The following is a 19,547-nucleotide window of genomic DNA, read 5'->3' as shown; positions in this document are numbered from 1 at the left end:
TGTACATTAACCTTATTTAATAATTTCTAAAATAAATGAAACCACAATAAATTAAGGCTAAAATGTTATTTAACTTGGTTCATTATAACAAATCTTTACATGCAAACTTTAATATTAAATAAATACAATGAGCACAAACAGACCCTAAAGCTTTGGTATTAGCTGACAGTCTTCTTACTCCTGTTTGTTCTCCATTTTATCCCAGTAAGTGGTGTTAAGTGTTAAGTGATTCAGTAGGATGCATCTTTTCACAGGCATGTCTCTTTTTGAGCTACCTGTTTATTTTTAAAACGAACAAATAACTATGGCAATGATATTTTAAATAGAAGTTTGGGTAGCTTTTTACTTTGTGATATTGTGTGTATACACTACCAGTCCAAGTTTGGACACAACTTGTATTTGAATGGTTTTTCTTCATTTTCATTTACATTGTAGATTCTCACTGAAGGCATCAAAACTATGAATGAACACATATAGAATTATGTAGCAAACCAAAAAGGCACACTGGTTCAGTGTGCCTTTTTGAATAAATACATTTTGAATAAATCCCCAAAGTGTCACTAGCAAAGCTCCCTCACACCATCACACCTCGTCCTCCATGCTTCACGGTGGGAATCATGCATATAGAGATCCGTTTACCTTTTCTGCGTCGAACAAAGACACGGCGGGTTGGACCAAAGATTTGAAATTTGGACTCATCAGACCAAAGTACAGATTTCCACTGGTCTATTCATTCCTTTTGTTTCTTGGCCCCTAAAAATCTCTTCCTCTTGTTGCTTTTCCTTAGTAGTGGTTTCTTAGCAGCTTTTAAGGCCTGATTTCTCCTCTGAACAGTTGATGTAGAGATGTGTCTGCTACTGGAACTCTGTGTGCAACACGTTCTCACTCCCAACTCGTCAAATGTGTGACGCATGGTCAGGCTCCCTCTGCTTCACTTATAGACGCGCAGGGTACCCCCCTCGCGTCGAGAATTGACGTGCAGGGTCCTCCTATTGAATACTATAGCGCTCCCTAAACGTTGTTTATTGACGACAAGAGATTGCCGCGGAAGAGCTTGTTGTCCGTATATTTATATATTTCCGAAATCACATTGTAGTGACGTGTACTGAACACAATATATTATATAATGTAAACAACTACCTGAGAAACATCAGATACAGCAGATAAATTAATTATAGGCCATTACCCGCTTCGGATGTTCAGTCCATCAGGCGTTATTAGCAGAAATCAGTCCCATAGATATGGGCCATCTCCACCTGCTAGATTGTTCAGAAGGTTGTTCTCATCCATCCAGATGGAGGATCACTAACTGGAGCGTGGGAAGACTCCAGAATCCACTCTGGCTGGAATCCGGTGGATACAGCAGTGTTTACAGGTAAGGCCATTTAACCGGACGGCATTTATAAAATGACTATTAAAAATCAGCGAGTGTCAATAATGTTAATGTGGTTATGTTAGTAATACAGCGAGTGCTAATATAACAGCTTTAAGATGCATTTGTAGATATTATTACGTGTTTTACCGTCTTTATGGTGCTAGCTTAAAGTTACGGTGTAAACGTTATTGTAGTAAAGCTGTTACTGTTTAAAGGATGTTAGGACAGAAATATTAGCTTCTGTCATGACTGATGAAGTTACTAGTTAATAAAGTTTCCAGTAAAGTGATTAATCGCAGCCACAGATTGACAGTAAATATCTCGATTAGCTTCAATGCATCTGTAATAAATATGTGCAAGTTTCAGTGCTTCGTTTAAACTGTATGATACTTATACTGACCCAGGGTCAGTGTAAAATACAATCCTAGCTGTGTGAACAAAGCCTGGCTCCTTTAATCCTGCATGACAAACCTCAGGATGCAGGTTATTATTACTCTTTCCTGCTGGCACACCTGTCACACCTGAGAGTCAGCTAGAAACTTACAGTGACGTGGACATCATGCAAAGACTGCCAGACTCTGTAATACTGTAAATGATCAGTGACCCAGGTTAACACTAAACTTTAAACAGTCCCTCTGTGTCTCTGTGTGTGCTGAACATCTAGGATTAAGTCAGGCTGCATTGACTGTGGTACTTTTCTGTGTTAAAAGCAAGTTGAAGACGGCTCTGAAACATTTGAAGATTAAAATTTAGCATTATGGCTGCTGGTGGTGTGTAAAGCTTCTACTCAGCTGTATTTTTGTTACTAATTTATGTTTGTTGTTGTTTAACACAGATTTCAGAAGAGCAAAGATGAGCACTGTTGCTTAATCCTTAATAGTTTAAGTGGATTGGAAATAAAAAAATTCCAGATTTTTCTTCCACAGAAGTTTCATTTGTCAGTGTGAAGAGGGAGCTGTAGTGAGGACACAGCCTGGTCACTGAGGTCAGAGGTCAGAATCTGAAACAGCTCAGGTTTATATTCTAGGGGTTATAAAAAAAAAAAAACGAAATGTATTTATAAAGAAACCTTTAAATAATATTTTAATTAATAGTCATAATTATGATTATTATTAGAAATATCAAACATTTAAGTGGATTTTCTTTTACACGTATTGTCTTAGCCCTGCGATAACTGGCAGCCTGTGTTTGTCCTGTATCAGCTGGGATAGGCTTCATCCTCCCGCGACCTTGAATTGGATACATTGTATTCCAATTATGTAATCTGATCATTTACAAACTCAAGGTATCTAATCAAAATGTAAGTAATAATGATAAAAATGGGAAAGCAGAAATAAGTGTGACATGAATGTAAATGTGTTAGCTGACATAGAGGACAGCCACATGTAGTCTGAAAAACCTTTGTTGTCAAGTTTGCAGGTCTATCACGAGACATTCTTACATAGAAGAGTCTGTTAAAGTCTCTAACTCAGTGAAGCATTATTGGTCCAGTCTGTTTGGATAAATATAGTAAGTTGATGTTTGTCCATTTATTGACACATTTTCTTAAGTGCTTATCCAGTTCAGGATCACAGTGGAGCTGCAGCTGGATGTGTTCAGTAAAGAAACCTTACAAAAGTTAACAATATACCTGCATCTCTGTACGTTGTTGTCCACAGGATGAGAAAATCAAACTGGAACACTGTGGAACATGTTAATAAATGTTTGTGTTTATGCCTGTGTCTTTCACAGGAGGCGCTGAAAGGTTTCCCTAATAGTTCCTGGTGAATCAAAGCAGAACCATAAAGGTTGCTGGACTGCATGATGGCCTTGCCCCTGAGAAGTCATCCTGTTAAAGGAGGAACCAGTTAGAAGCTGTTTTCAAAGTAGCTGAGCAGATTTCATCTCAAGTAAGCGATTAACTGTTTGTTTGTTTGTTCTGCCACTTAAAGAGCATTTAAGGACGTCTTTTGAGTGTCCAGTTGAATTAATTCTACTGGCTCTCATGGTCATTTGTGATTATGGACATATTTTTCATGTTCATCCAGCTATTTAGTAAATTCTATCTATTTAGTAATATCTGTCAGCTATAAAATATAAATATAAATATAAAAATATCTAAATATCTCCTGCCCTTTATATTTTAATGATGTAAGACCAGACGTCTGTTATCGTGTTACATTAGCATTAATGGATTGGATTTATATAGGGCTGTTCAAGGCACCCAAAGCGCTTGATATGTGAGCATTCCTCACATATCAATGAGATGCTGTACAGTACAATCCTACAGACACAGCAGAGGGATAACAGCGGCTATTCAACATCGTTGCACGACACATTCGAGCTGCATGATGCAGACAAAGTGACTAAATCATCTTTTTGTGGTTTATTGTCTTCAAACCAGCAGACAAAGCTGATGGCAGAAGATGTTTGGAGAAGAACTTCTGGCCGTGGACTGAAAAGGTATTTTTTTCTTGTTATCAAAAGACATTTGGAGTGACGGCTTCTACAACTGTGCTGAAGTAAAGCTTACAGCCTAAGAAGTCACAGTGTTGATATTCAGCACAAAGAGAAAAGCTCTTTGAGCCATTTACACTGACCAGTTCAGTTTAACTGTAACACATTCATTATTTAGATCCAACATTTCTAAGAGAAATAACTGAATGTAAACAATGGCAGCACTCAGACCAGGTTTAATTGATAGAGATGTCTGCATGCATTATGAAATTTATGTATCCCAGATAATTGTTATTCATCTAGTCCTGGCAGACCCCCCCCCCTTCCTCCCAAGTAAACTGCAACCCAAAAGAACTAGTGGGGCTATTTACACACTCACAACCAGTGTGGGGTAAAAAGAGCCATCAAAAACCTGTCAGCCTGCACAGCTACAGATGTGCTAAAAGCTATAACAGTTAGAAGCTCTGCTTATGGAGAAACCCTTGGAGAAACTTTCTAAGCCTAACAGGGGACGGGTACTCCTGCCCAAATAACATGATATAACCCCACATACAGCCCAGCCATAAAGTGAACCAAGTCATTTAGTTAAAGACAGCATGGGAGCAAATGCCAGCCTGCACCAACCTGACATTTCTTCCTCCTGAATTAAATGGATGGATGAAAGTTAAATGACTACAAACCTAAAGCCGCTAGTTCCCACACTGGAGTTCCCTGACACTGTGTTAACTGTACTGAGCTTGTATCAACAGTTGTAACAGGCTAAGCTACGTGAGACACTGCATTGAACGATTGTTTCTATCTTAATGGTTTCAGCTCAGATGTTCTGCTTTTTCCTTTCAGTAGATCAAAGCAGCTCGTGCTCTGTCTGCTTCCATTCTGATGGCAAAAAGAAGAAGAAGGAGAAGAATGCTTCAGCGAAGTGGCGTTCATGATCTCAGTGGACAGTCATTGTCACACACTGCATGTGGTTTTAAAAGCAACATTGTTCACCACAACAATGGAGATGTGTAATATTAGTGCAGCTACGGTTTGTTCTTGAACATCAGTTCTGTTTTCTACTTTGACCACTTAGACCAAAAAAGTGTTGTTTTCAGATTCTTTCTTTTTAAATCTATAAAGCACCTGTTCATTTTTTATTACAATTAGTTTCACATAAATGTTAGTGTTTCCTTTATGGTCTTTTAATGCTTACACTACACTGTACACGTCTACATTAGGCTACGTTCACACTGCAGGTCTTAATGCTCAATTCCGATTTTTTGATCAAATCCGATTTTTTTGTCTGCTTGTTCACACTACAAATAAAATGCGACATCAAACGCTCTCCAGTGTGAACGCTCAAAGCGGCCGCATGCGCAAAAGAAGATGTCACACACAACTCGCTCTGTTTAGACCCAGACCAAACAGTATTGTTTGACTGATTGCCCTTAATATAAAGATTTCGGACTTTATGTTTCCAGATTTTTGCTTTAAGTTATTTTGTTATTTACATAATAATGTAGATGACCTAATAATGATCCTTTTTGCTGTTTTAGAGGAGCGGTGCTTCAAAGGATAGTTGCAGATTTCTGTCAGAATCTGCAGATTATACAGTACAAATAAAATGTTCACGTTGTCACTAACATCTACACTGGATGGCCAGGAAGCGTTCGCGATGTCTTCTCGGGCGCTTCTCCGGCGCTGATAATTGGCGTCTGTCTCGTGTCAGTGACGTAAAAGACGGATTTAATGCAACATGACCGTTCAAACAGCAGTCGCTTTCTAAAACATCGGATACGTATCGGATTCAGTACCACATACGAAAGTGACCAAGATCGGATTTGAAAATATCGGATTTGTGCCGTTCACACTGTCATACCATGATCGGATATGGGTCGCATAGGGTCAAAAAAATCGGATTTGATGCGCTTTCGCCTGCAGTGTGAACGTAGACTGGGCTGCTTGACTACGATTTGGAAATGGATGCAAAATCACACGGATCGTGCTATTGTTTGTTTTTTAATATGATGGACTGAACACAGGACGTATCTGACTAAGCAAAGATTAATCTGAGCCCATTTCTACCTGTCTCTACTGTTTCAACTGTAATTGTCAGGATATATATTTATTCCAGCTCTCATAGTGCAAAGGAATGACTCAGACTTGTCAAATGTTCTTTGATTTGATACACAATATGAAGTTCACAATTTTCTTACAAATAAAACTATAATGACAAACATGAACAGCTGTGCTTATTTCTGAGACATGAGTTTTTTGAACGTGTTCATATTTAGACAGTGTGCATTTGTATGCTGAAACTGTAATGGTGAACCTGAGGTGATGGTCAACAGAAGGCAAATATATATAAATATAAAACAATATTGAAGTAATGTCTTTACCCTCTGCAGCGTGTGGACGCTATGCACACAATCACCTTATTCACTGTAGTAAACATGCACCGCTAGCTCACGTGACTGACTGTTTCCATGGTTACATCGTATATTATTAGCTATGTAAACAGCTTCCAAAGATACCGCCATAGCTCTCTGCAACACTTTCACGCTTTGCAAATCATTTCACGTTTTTGATAGTTATGAAGACAGAATATGTTTTTAAAGACATGCTAGGCTGTTGCTATGGTGGTTGCTGTGGACTAGGGTGGACCGCGCGTCCGATTCCTGTTATTAGCTGTCCGCCGTAGGAAGGCTGCGTTCCGTTTAGAAGTAGCGACAGTCTGCAGTAACTCGAACTCAAACCCCGTTTTGTTCTGTAATTAAAGGGCTTTTATAGCCGTTCATGACACACATGCACACACATAAAACACTTTGCCTCACCATGAGAATGCAACTTTACTAAAACCTTTAAAGTATCTGATATAGGATAGAAAAATGAAGCAACCAGAGATTTAATGGTGAAGACTCTGGGTTCTGTAGTTCACGTTTTACAGTCCTGAATGACTCTCTGCACATCCATATAATTTATTGAAGAGGAGTTTAGAATGCACTTTAAATTTAGACTGTTGCTGTTTAATTTTTTACATTGTTACTGTGTTATGTCATGAATAAGGTTCACCTGCTAGGGGTTTGATGGATCAGCTGGACAATACAGTCAAAGACAGACTTCATTCATCATATGCAAGAATCCTAGTTGGATTTTTGTTTTCACTCATATTTTTGAACCAAATATTGAAAACAACTGTGACAGACTGGATACCTGGTCAGGGTGTACATTACCTTTCACTCAAGCATCCCAGGACAGAGCCCTGCCCCACCATGAGCCTGGGTGGATACATGGTTATAATATAAAATGACTGATACTGAATATGAATATTTCATGAATTATAATACAAATTCCTAAGCGTTTGTTCCAGCAAGAGTAATATTGATTACATATGTCTGAATTGCTAACCCTAACCCTAGATCAACAGACCACAATGCCCTGGACTGTCAGTATTATTACATGCTGTGAACATAAGTAGCTTTGATCACAGTTTATGTTGTAAAAGAGAAGGAATATTAAAAAAAGATCAACATTGTGATGTTATTTCTTCCAAACTGACCAGAAACATGCTTGTCAGACTCTCACAGCACAGGATCAGCCTCACTGTGCATGACGGCTCAGGCCAATAATGTTTATTACATTGTCAGTTGTTTAGTGCTTCTGTACAGTTATGGTCACCATCTCTATTTCAGTATAATTAATATGCAGAAAACACTAAAAGTTGATTGTCTTCCAATATTCTAGCATAATTAAAAAACTTTGACTTTGTAAGTACATATTGTTACAGTCCTAATGCCAGTATGAGTCTTCATAACGCCTGCTTTGAAATACTGAACTTTAAAATTGACCTGATGAAAGATAATTTACAGTGGGAGTCTGTCAGGATAATTCTGACTATAAGATCACTGTATTGATCTGAATCCTTCTGCAATGTGCTGTGAATGAATGCTGATGCAACTGACTGTGGGAAAGCTGTTAATAAATGAATCTGTGACACATGCAACACATTCACAGAGGAAGAGGACACAAAGGGAGGACACGCAGAGGCTGTGTTAAAGTCAGAAATCCAAATCTTTAGTCAAAAACAGGCGGTGGTTACAAACAGGAAGACAAGCAGTCCATTAAACAGTCTACAGGGTCAAACATACAGAGAATTCAAACAACAGTAAAAAATAACTGAACACTGAAAAACTTAAAGCAATGTGAGACGAAACAAAAGGAAGCAGCGCAGTATATTCACTGAATTATCATCAATTACAAAAGAGAAAAGAAACGATTTCTACGGTTTGTTTTCTTAATTGCAGTTAAGAGTGTGGCTGGTAAAGATGGAAACATACAGAATGTAAACTGTGTGAGTTTGTTGAACTTTGCTAGTAACAAATGAGGTAAAAAAACCAAAACAGACAAAACACAGAAAGAGGCTCTCAGTATTCATTAACAATTAGAAAGCATCTAAACATTCTGGTCATGGATTTTTACAGTCTTAGTTCCGCTCGCTGTCATCATTATAATCATCATGATCAATGGCGAGGTCCTGAGGTGGGCAGGGCTGTCTCTGGTGATGTCACCATGAAGGAACAGCGTCTGGCACGTATTGATGAAACATCCCAGTACACTGGTGTAGTTTCCTCTCCAGCTGGTTGACATTTGACACTTCAACATTAAGGGGAAGAAGAAGAAACAGTGTTAGGTCAGGTGACCACATGGTTTCTAAAATAACTGACAGGAAGTAACCAGGCCGTTAGAAATGGATGGCATGTGTTTAGAGTTACTGTAGTTAGGTAACTCTACTTACCAAAAGCAGAAGCACACAGATGGCAGATCAGATGCTGAATGTTGCAGGAACATGCTCATGTGTGGTGGTTATTCAGTGCTGCTCCGGCAGGTTAGACAGTCCAAGACTGATATCCTGCCCATCTGAGAGTTTGAAAACACACATGCAAAGATTTATTTTGTGTTACAGTCAAAGTTGGATGTTCGTTTTTGTCCTTTAAAAATGTTTGTGTATTTGAAAGCACTAACATTTAAGGATGACTCGGATCGTCTCTCTCTAAGAGTATCTCCTTTAAAGGGGAGACAAGTGTATCCACTGATCCACGTCACTTCACCTGGATGATGACTCCTCTCTCCCTCACTCAGAAACACTCCTAATATAACCAAGCAAATAAATAATATTGAAGGTTTACTTACATCATTACAAAAACATCAAAAACATCTCCCTTTGATTCCATTTCTCCATTCCTGCTAAACATCAGGCAACAAATATCCCAGTAAATCACAGTAAAATGTAAAGCACATATTTTCTCTGCTTTGTCTAACCTCTGCAGAGCCTCTGTCAAGAAAAACATATCTGTAAGCATAAAACAAATATACATTTCATAACACTGCACTGGACAAACCTCGGTTAGTTGATTTCCTCTGTGCAGTGCAGACGAGCATCAGTCAGCAAGTCAAGGTGGTGAGATGGACTCGTGTCCTTTGTGACTCTGCTAGTTCTTCTGAGGAAACACCACCGTCTCCATCTGTGAGCACAAACTGCCGCTCTGCTCTGCCAGCATGTAGGAAATCAGATATCACACACACAAGGGTGAAGAAACATTAGAGCTCAACTTTGGATACTTTAGATCTAAACAGATCAAAGTAACTCTTAGTTTCAGCAATCAGTGAACAGACAGACAATGATACCATACTGATTCTGTATGAATACAATATGGTATTTTCAATACAGGTGTGAAATTAATGTATTAAAAGTAATATATATATATATTTGATAAATTAGTTTGCTAAATTAGAATATATTTTTCTTTTTCTTTCATTTAACAATTGCATCTGAATGAATTAAATATTGAACCAAAATATATTGTCACATTCTTCATTCTCAAATACAAATTTCACAAAGTAAAGTTTTGATTAACATAAAAAATATGAATTACAAAAAATAATTGTATATTATTAAAATATTATGCAACCATGACCAAAGTCAGAATCATCATTACAGTATTGTGGACTTAATGCTTGATAAACTTCAGGGGAGATCATGATGACAGAAAACTGTAAACAACACTCTGAAGTCTGAAGCTGCTTTTCTTGTTTCTGTGACCTCAGCACGCTGACAGACCTGAAGTTGCTACAGATTTTAAAAAGTGATAATTATAGGGAAGAAACTTCTCTTTTTCATCCGTTTAATCAAACATTTGATGCCTCAGCTGTCTCAGTCCTAAAGCATTCTGCAACTACAACTAACCTGAAGAGGCTTGGATTTGGCTGCAGGTGCCCCTGTACATCCTTCTCAGCAGCACACATGTGGGTACCATTTAATCACACTTCTTCCTGAGCTTTGCTTCATCACAAGACTAAAGGTGGCATCCCGTGTCACAGTCTTATCATCATCCAGTTGGAGAAGAAACATTTACAGGCCTCCTGGTTTTGTTTTCTGATCCTGCAAAAAGACTGAGGACAACAAAGCCCAGAGAACATGAGATACACAACATCCAACATTCAGACTCAACAGCCTCCATAAATGAAGAGCACCAGGTTGGTCCAGTTATACTAGATATAAGCATACTTCACATTACTGTGTATCAATAATAAGCAAGAGAAAAACTTTGAACATGCAGAGCATGATGTCCCATCATCAGTCTGTAAACAAATATCCACCAGGCTTCTTTGTTGGCAGAGGTGAAGATTCTCCCATCAGGGATCAGTAGCATGTATTAACCTGTGATATAAGCAGCAGTCACTGAAATATTACTGTTTCAGATATGAAATCTGCCACATAAAAGCCAGGGTGGGAGGGATCTCTACAAACTGACTTACCTCTGCAAGTGTGAGGCTGTTCCTCCAGCCTCAACAAAAATCTGACTCTCCCGTCACAAACAAAAAACTCCAGCTGGGAGACAGAAAACGCTGCTTGGGTCTTGCTAGATGTTGCTGGTCAGAGTCCACACATTAGCAGAGTGCTTCTTGGTCCCACCGACCCATGTGCACAGTGACTGTGGAGAACTGTTCTGGCAAACGGAAAAGAGAATTAAAATGACAAAAAGCCAAACAGGATTTCCACAAAGACTCTCTTGGAATCAGCAATCAGAAAATCATTGGTTCATATTACAATTAAATATGAACAGGTTCCTTAAATGTAAGCAGTTAAGATCTGATTTCATTTACATCCTTCACACAGCACATTTGTCCAGGCTGTCAGGTAAACATAGAATTAATCTCAGGTAACATGACTCATAGTAGAGATTCAGTAGGAAAGATTGCCAGCTCTAATATTATTACCACACAATCCAAGGACACACCAACAGCTCAGATTTCTAGAAGTATTTAAACAAATGTCAGTCTATCCATTCTTTTTCTTCTGAATATTCAATTCAGGTTCACAGTGGGAGGGTGGGGGGGTGTTGTGGAATTTTGTAAATAAAATCTGCTGTGATCAAGCTATTTATTACTGCGCGCAGGAGAGCCAACACACATCAAACATCTAAGTTCACAGTCATGTCAGCTCTGCCACAGAAGTGGTGCTCCCTCTCCTCTTTGCATTCCAAGAAAGAGGGAGGAAGTTACAAACTGATCATACCACACTTCACGCGTCTCGTTATGAAACCTAACGAATCAATGGTTATGCTGTTTTGTGCCCTTGGCCTTATCAGCACCTGTAAAGGGAGTTGTTTTCTCAAACTGCTGATGCTGAAGTAAGTTCATCTAGTTTTAGAAACTTTCACTGAACAGTCTATAACAGTGTCACAACTAAGCATATGCATAAGCACTTAAATACCTTAAATGAGAATAATAGAAACTTTCTATTAGAGCCTGTCCCAGTAGTCATAGGTAGAGCACACCTGGACAGGTACCAGTCTGTCAGAGGACTAACAGAGAGACAGACATCAGAGTAACAAATCGATTTAAAATTAATGTAAGCTTGCTGCAGCTGTATGTATGAACATGTGTTTCTGTGCTCACAGTCCACCTCTCAGGAACCTGCAGTTCATTTTAAGTCTACTTTAAACAGACCTCACAAAAGGCTGATGTGGCTGGATCAGTAGTCTGATTTAAGTACGATACCTTTGGCCAGGGATTAATCTGGTACATCTCTTCACTGTAATCTTACGTATTTTCCCCACACCTGAATTAAAAAAATACTGATATTTACATATAACACATTCAGCTGATGCAGCCTGACTCAATCTGATTCTAGATGTTCAGCACACACAGAGACACAGAGGGACTGTTTAAAGTTTAGTGTTAACCTGAGTCACTGATCATTTACAGTATTACAGAGTCTGGCAGTCTTTGCATGATGTCCACGTCACTGTAAGTTTCTAGCTGACTCTCAGGTGTGACAGGTGTGCCAGCAGGAAAGAGTAATAATAACCTGCATCCTGAGGTTTGTCATGCAGGATTAAAGGAGCCAGGCTTTGTTCACACAGCTAGGATTGTATTTTACACTGACCCTGGGTCAGTATAAGTATCATACAGTTTAAACGAAGCACTGAAACTTGCACATATTTATTACAGATGCATTGAAGCTAATCGAGATATTTACTGTCAATCTGTGGCTGCGATTAATCACTTTACTGGAAACTTTATTAACTAGTAACTTCATCAGTCATGACAGAAGCTAATATTTCTGTCCTAACATCGTTTAAACAGTAACTTGAGGTTACTCTATTCCGTAACCCCGTTCTCTGATAACATGAGTGAGGTGTCTCACTATGGGGAACGCTCTCTCAGTGTTGTCCTCAGAAGCCTCTATATCATTACTCCAGCCAGCATTGGCTGGCAGTCGTGACGCTTGCGTCAGGGAGGGGCCACCCTCCTCCCTATAAAAGGGTGTGACGCAGCGTCACCCGTCATTCAAGATAAGCTCACCTCTTCCTCGCTTCGTGCAAGGAGGGTGATCTGGTGAGACACCTCACTCATGTTATCAGAGAACGGGGGTTACGGAATAGAGTAACCTCAAGTTCTCTTTCAAACATTCGTTTCGGTGTCTCACTATGGGGATATGCAGACTCCTGTATTGCCAGATAAGCCCATCTGAACGACTGACTGCCAACTTAGGAGGTCTCGTGGGGACCCACACTTAACACAGTGTGGGCTAGAGATGGTGCAGTGACATCCAACCTGTAAAACCTTGCAAAGGTCAAAGGTGAAGCCCAGCTCGCCGCTGCACATATCTCTCCTATAGAGACACCCCTAAAAAGAGCCCAAGAGGTTGCCATCCCTCTAGCAGAATGAGCACGAAGTCCCCCGGGGGGGACAGACCCGTGCTTGAATAAGCCAATTGGATCGCCTCAACAATCCAGTGGGAAATGCATTGTTTGCTAACGGGCTTGCCAAGATGTGGTTTAGCCCAGGAAACAAACAGCTGATCTGACCTCCTGAAAGCCCTCGTTCTCTCTATATAGGTACATAAAGCCCTAACTGGACAGAGAGCATGTAGGCGCTCCTGAGCGCCTACATGCCTCCTGGTCCCTCAGGGAGAAATACAGTGGACACTGAGCGTTCTCCCTCGAGGCAAACAGATCGACCTGCGGGTGGCCAAAGCGGGTCCAGATTTGGGTCACCACATGTGGGTGCAGGGTCCAGTCCCCGTACTGCGGGTTTCCCCTGGACATTAAGTCTGCTCCCAAGTTCAGCGCTCCTGGAAAGTGAGTAGCTCTCAGTGACAACAGATTGATGCTGCTCCACATGATCAGTCTGCGAGCCAGCATGTGCAAAGGACGGGACCGTAACCCGCCCTGTCTGTTGATGTACGCCACAACAGTGGTGTTGTCTGTTCTGATCAGAACATGGTGGTTTCTCAACAGGGGAAGGAAGTGTCTCAGTGCTAGAAATGCTGCTAGCAATTCTAGCCAGTTTATGTGAGCACCCCTCTGTCGTGAGTCCCAGCTGCCGCTCACTGCTCTGCCCTCGTGAGTGGCACCCAAGCCTGTGAGACTCGCATCTGTGGTCACCACCTTTCTGGCTGTGACAGCCCCCAGTGACATCCCCTGAGTGAGAAATGTGGGATTTCTCCAACAGTGGAGTGCTGCAGCGCAGTCTGCTGTCACTCTGATATGGTGGTGGGTATGGCGCTTTCGATTCAGTCTCAGTGATGCGACCCATCGCTGAAATTCCCTCATATGCAGTCTGCCTAGTGGAATGACCGCCAGTGAAGACGCCATTAATCCCAGCATCTGCAGGCATTTTCTGAATGGGAGATATCTTCCCACCTGAAAAATGCGGGCATGTGATAGCATTTTTTTTACTCTGTCCACAGAGAGACACGCTCTGTATGAGGCGGAGTTTAGAGCTATTCCTATGAAAGAGATGGCCTGAGCTGGCTGCAGGACACTCTTTCCGTAGTTTATGGTGAAACCCAGAGCCACCAGATGATCCACTGTCAACCTGGTGTGCTCTCTTCCCATTATTTCTGACTCTGATAGCAGCAGCCAATCGTCTATGTATGTTGCTATGCGGATGCCCCGCCTCTTCAGTGGGGCTATGGGTGCCTCTGTGCACTTCACAAATACCCGCAAGCCCAGTGAGAGACCAAACGGCAGGACCTGGTACTCGTACATTCTGCCCTGAAACGCAAAGCGCAGGAATTTTCTGTGAGGCGGATAAATAGGGATGTGAAAATATGCGTCCTTCAGGTCTATTGATGTAAACCAATCGCCTGGGCGCACTACATGCAGCAGAGTGGAGGTCGTCAACATTCTGAATTTGGCGCTATATAAATAAAATTGAATTGAATTGAATTGAATTGTATGACCTCAGATGCTGATTCAAAGCCCGTAGGTCCAGTATCGGACGCAGTCCCCCTCCCTTCTTGGGCACGAGAAAATACTTTGAGTAAAAGCCGCATTGGCTCTGTTCCTGGGGTATTTCTCGTACTGCTCCCTTTGATAGCAAGGTAGTTATTTCTTCTTGCAGGATCCTGGCTGATTCGCCTTTTGCAAGAGAGAAAATCACTCTGTGAAATCTGGGAGGGGTGGTTGCGAATTGCAAATGATAGCCTCGCTCTAATGTCCTCACAACCCATTCTGGCGCAGCGAGAGCTCGCCATCTCTCTATTCTTGCTGACAGCGGCCCCAAAGACAGGCACTCCACAGTAGACGGAGCTTTGGCTCCCTCTTGTGGCGGAAACTGGTCCTGCGGGCCAGACCCGACTGCGCATGTGCGGGCAGCCCGCGCTTGACCAGCGCTCACGGGGCCGGACACCACTGAGGGAATCAACCCCGGTGGTGTCTGGGTGTGTGGGGGTATTATGTTTTTCAACATACTTTCTGTGTTTTTCCCACATTTTTCCCTGGCAACATGCCTGGATGCAGCGGGTGAGTTTTTAATAAACAGTGTGTTTTTGTGAGACTGTGACATGCTTGATTCAGCTGAACAGTGTCTCGTCGTCTCTTTGTTGAAATGCGCTCTGTGGGATCCAACTCGAGTCCCAGGCGCTGAAAGGTGGAGGCAGAACACACTTCTCCTAACGGGCTCCGGAACTGAGCCCTGGAGTGAACTTGGAGCCCGGGCTGATCCGGCTCCGATCTCCCCGTGGGGGATTTTAGGCAGTCCGCTTCTTCTTGTGGTCCGACTGCTTGGCTGGTGGTGGGGCACCCTGAGCGGCAGCAGGTGGGACATGTTTCCTGGGCCAATGGGTCTTAGGGTTCTGCGATCCTAGGGGACCCTGGGCCGCAACCTGCGGGGCTGGGCGGCGAGGGATTTTAAACGTCGGCACGCCGGCTGGACGGCTGGTGACCTGAGTGAACGTGCGGCGACTGGGTGGAGGCGGGGGCGCAGCCTGGGTCTTCCTAGGGAGACACAGCTGCAGGGCCTCTCCCTCTTTCTTTTTCTCCTCGCACCGTCTTTGCATGGTGGCAACGGCGGTCCCGAAAAGGCCAGCGGGGTCGATGCTTTCGTCCAGAATGTCACGTTTTTCTCTGTCCGAAAGCCCCGACAAGTTCAGCCATCTTGCCCTCTCCTGTAGGACGATGATGCTGAGAGCTCTGCCCGCCGCTTGTACTGCTGCTCTAGTGAGGTGGAGACACTGGTCCGTAACAACGCCCAGCTCTTCCCACAGCTCGCTAGCATCCGGGTTCGCAGCAGTCTGGTCCTGGAGCTCCGCTGAGTAGGCTAGTAGGAGCGATGAGGCGTTCAATGCCCTCACGGTGGTGGCAACTGATTTATACGCCTTTTCAGCCAGGGAGGACTGCAGGCGTTCGGCCTTGGAGAGCAGGGACGGACCAGATGACATGGAAAGTTTCTGGTTTGGGTGGAGATGATTCTCCACTGTGGGAATTTGGTAGATGCTCTTCTCCTTCATTCCAGCGCAGTCAAACGCTGCCGCTCCCTGCACGGGGTTGGGTGACGAAAATGGCTTTCCCCAGCAGCGTGTGACCTCGTCCACGCATTCGGGGAAAAGCGGCAGTACCTGCTTAGTAGTGCGCTTTGCTTTGGGGAGCCTTTTACCCTCGTATCGTGAGGTGGAGGTCTCCGTTGTCACCGCGGGCCATGGGATTGCTAGCTTTTCAGCTGCCCGTTTTGCAACGTCAAATAGCTCCATGGGTTATCACAATCGGCCCCTTGTGTCGCAGAATTCCGACCAGAGGGGGTAAAGAAAACGTTGTCATCCTCGTCCGAGACGAGATGTTCCGACGCTCCCTCGGAGGATTCGCTGAGTAGCTCGTCATTAGCCTCGAGGGAATCAGACAACATAGCTTTGCAGCTGACCTCGGCATCATCCACCAGCGGGAGGACGATATCCATCTCGTCGCCCCAGCTGGTGCCTGGTGTGGCTGACTCAATGTGCTCCATCGGTGGGACGATTGGAGACAGCATTGGGTCCTTCTTCGACAGGCTAGCCTGACGGGCTAGCCTTCGGCGAAGGTGTTTTAGGGTGAAGCGAGTGCAGTGTTCGCATGAACCCAGTGTGGAAATAGCCGCTTGGGCGTGTTGCAGCCCGAGGCACATCACACACGCGTCATGTGTATCTGAACCTGAGATTTTGCAACCACAGGGGCAAATTCTGGGCAGCGGTTTGCAGTGTGCCATATTAAGGAAGCTTGGTGTAGCTAGCTTGGAATGGCTGGACGGCTAACGCTGATCTTTTTTTTTTTTCTTCTCTCGGTCAGGTAGCTATGGTGAGCTAGTATGACCTAGCTAGTGTGGTGGCTAGCGCTTGTGCTACTTGGCTTGGTGACCGTGTGTAGCAAAGACAGTTAGCTTGGTCAGCTAGCTGTTGTGCTAGGTGCGTGGTGGCAGCTAACACACTCTCCGACCTGGCTCTGTGGTGAAGAGCAGGCGACTCGAAACGCGAACCGTGCTAGTGCCCGGTGACCAAGGTGTTAGCTTGCTCGCGTGGACAGTTAAGCTAGCACTCACGTTCACAGTCAGGAGAGATGAGGTTTCTAAGAAGCGAGAAGAGGAAATTGAATGACGGGTGACGCTGCGTCACACCCTTTTATAGGGAGGAGGGTGGCCCCTCCCTGACGCAAGCGTCACGACTGCCAGCCAATGCTGGCTGGAGTAATGATATAGAGGCTTCTGAGGACAACGCTGAGAGAGCGTTCCCCTTAGTGAGACACCGAAACGAATGTTTGAAAGAGAACAGCTTTACTACAATATAAGCTAACATTTACACCGTAACTTTAAGCTAGCACCATAAAGACGGTAAAACATGTAATAATATCTACAAATGCATCTTAAAGCTGTTATATTAGCACTCGCTGTATTACTAACATAACCACATTAACATTATTGACACTCGCTGACTTTTAATAGTCATTTTATAAATGCCCTCCGGTTAAACACTGCTGTATCCACCGGATTCCAGCCAGAGTGGATTCTGGAGTCTTCCCACGCTCCAGTTAGTGATCCTCCATCTGGATGGATGATACCAACCTTCTGAACAATCTAGCAGGTGGAGATGGCCCATATCTATGGGACTGATTTCTGCTAATAACGCCTGATGGACTGAACATCTGAACCGGGTCACCCGGTCGCTAGCTGTGCCATTACCCAGCATACACCTCTCCCTCCATAAATGCAATTAACGATACAAAAGTAATGGCCTATAATTAATTTATCTGCTGTATCTGATGTTTCTCAGGTAGTTGTTTACATTATATAATATATTGTGTTCAGTACACGTCACTACAATGTGATTTCGGAAATATATAAATATACGGACAACAAGCTCTTCCGCGGCAATCTCTTGTCGTCAATAAACAACGTTTAGGGAGCGCTATAGTATTCAATAGGAGGACCCTGCACGTCAATTCTCAACGCGACGGGGGTACCCTGCGCGTCGATAAGTGAAGCAGAGGGAGCCTGACCATGCGTCACACATTTGACGAGTTGGGAGTGAGAACGTGTTGCTGTGTGACATTTATCTGGGCTCTAATCTGAGGTGCTGTTAGCTTGCATTTTCTGAGGCTGGTGACTCGGTTGAATTTATCCTCAGCAGCAGAGGGGACTCCTGGTCTTCCTTTCCTGGGGCGGTCCACATGTGAGCCAGTTTCATCATAGTGCTTGATTGTTTTTGCTACTGCACTTGGGGACTAGGAATGGGTACCGGTATCGGTTCTGACATAAACGGTTGTAACCAGACCGAAAAGCAGCGCACATTTCGGTGCTTTATTTCGGTGCTTTTTTTCCCCTGAGGTGTGATACACTTTAGATTCTAGCCAATCATTTTACCTTTGCAAGCGTAGTAGGCAGGCCCAGGTACGTACGTTCTTTTAGAGCAGAGCTACAGATTAAAAACGCCCAAGGCGAAGCGGTCAAAGTCTGGCTGTACTTCACAGCAAAAGATGCAAAGTCAGCAGCCTGCAACAAGTGCTTTAAGTTGATACTGTGCAAAGGAGGTAACACCTCGAATCTGATGAAACACCTGGCGACGTATAGCATTTTGTTAAAAGCCGAGAAATGCGCCGTATTTAATAGCTTGCTGCGAGACCTCACACCGTGCACATCTACTGCGGGTGGGTTGCCTGTTATCGGACCTGGAGTTAGCAACATCCCCCAAAAACCCGAAGAGTAGAGTCCTGGCCCCTAGCCCTGTCAGCGTAGCAGAAATGATGAAGGATGATGATGGCAGCAGCAGCCGTTCTTCTCTGCGTGAGTAGCTTCATGTTGTTCGTGTGTAATTTACGTTCAGTACGCTAACCACATTATTACATTAATGCATGTAAGGTGAACTAGCAAACACCGTCGTAGTTACATGCGGCTGTCTTCTTGTTTGATGGCAGATACTCCCTTCACCCTGGCCAAAAAGGCTAAAATGACCAAAGAAAAAGTGGAAAACAGTTAAACATGAGAGGTTTTTGGACAAAGTTTGTGTTTTTTCCATTGATTAAGCACTGCTTCCAGCCAAGAGTGATGCCATAAATCCCCTATAGCTGCAGAAAAGGCTAACATTGTTATCTTTTTACAAAAAAACAGCTGAACATGAGAGGTTTTTGGACCAATTTTGTGTTCTCCATTCTTTAAGCACCGGTTCGAGCGCCGTTTAAGCACCGGCACCGTTTCAAAAGTACCGGTTTGGTACTGGTATCGGATAAAACCTAAACGATACCCATCCCTATTGGGGACACAATCAAAGTTTTAGCAATTTTCGAGACTGACTGACCTTTGGTTCTTAAAGGAATGATGGACTGTCATTTCTCTTTACTTAGCCATGACACATAGCTGACAACCCTATTTTACAACTGTTACAATTCATATTATGGCAAGAACCAATCAGCTAACGGATGGACTCAAACGCAGACAGCATTCTGGC

General features: G+C 43.1%; 2 long non-coding RNA genes across 2 annotated transcripts; one reads left to right on the top strand and one right to left on the bottom strand.

Annotated features, from left to right (window-relative positions):
* Positions 1–2,000: 2,000 nt before the first annotated feature.
* LOC112846548 (uncharacterized) lies at positions 2,001–3,927 on the top strand. The gene is made up of 3 exons (XR_003219555.1): positions 2,001–2,367; positions 3,107–3,264; positions 3,759–3,927. It is a non-coding gene; the product is annotated as an uncharacterized LOC112846548 (long non-coding RNA).
* A 3,779-nt stretch (positions 3,928–7,706) lies between these two features.
* Positions 7,707–10,706, bottom strand: LOC109199030 (uncharacterized). Its single transcript, XR_002059537.2, has 6 exons — positions 10,607–10,706; positions 10,035–10,508; positions 9,190–9,338; positions 8,813–8,937; positions 8,586–8,707; positions 7,707–8,443 (listed from the first exon to the last, which is right to left on the bottom strand). It is a non-coding gene; the product is annotated as an uncharacterized LOC109199030 (long non-coding RNA).
* Positions 10,707–19,547: the final 8,841 nt, after the last annotated feature.

Source organism: Oreochromis niloticus, linkage group LG3 (genome assembly GCF_001858045.2).
Source record: "Oreochromis niloticus isolate F11D_XX linkage group LG3, O_niloticus_UMD_NMBU, whole genome shotgun sequence".
Lineage (NCBI taxonomy): Eukaryota > Metazoa > Chordata > Actinopteri > Cichliformes > Cichlidae > Oreochromis > Oreochromis niloticus.
This window is presented reverse-complemented; position numbering and strand designations above follow the sequence as displayed.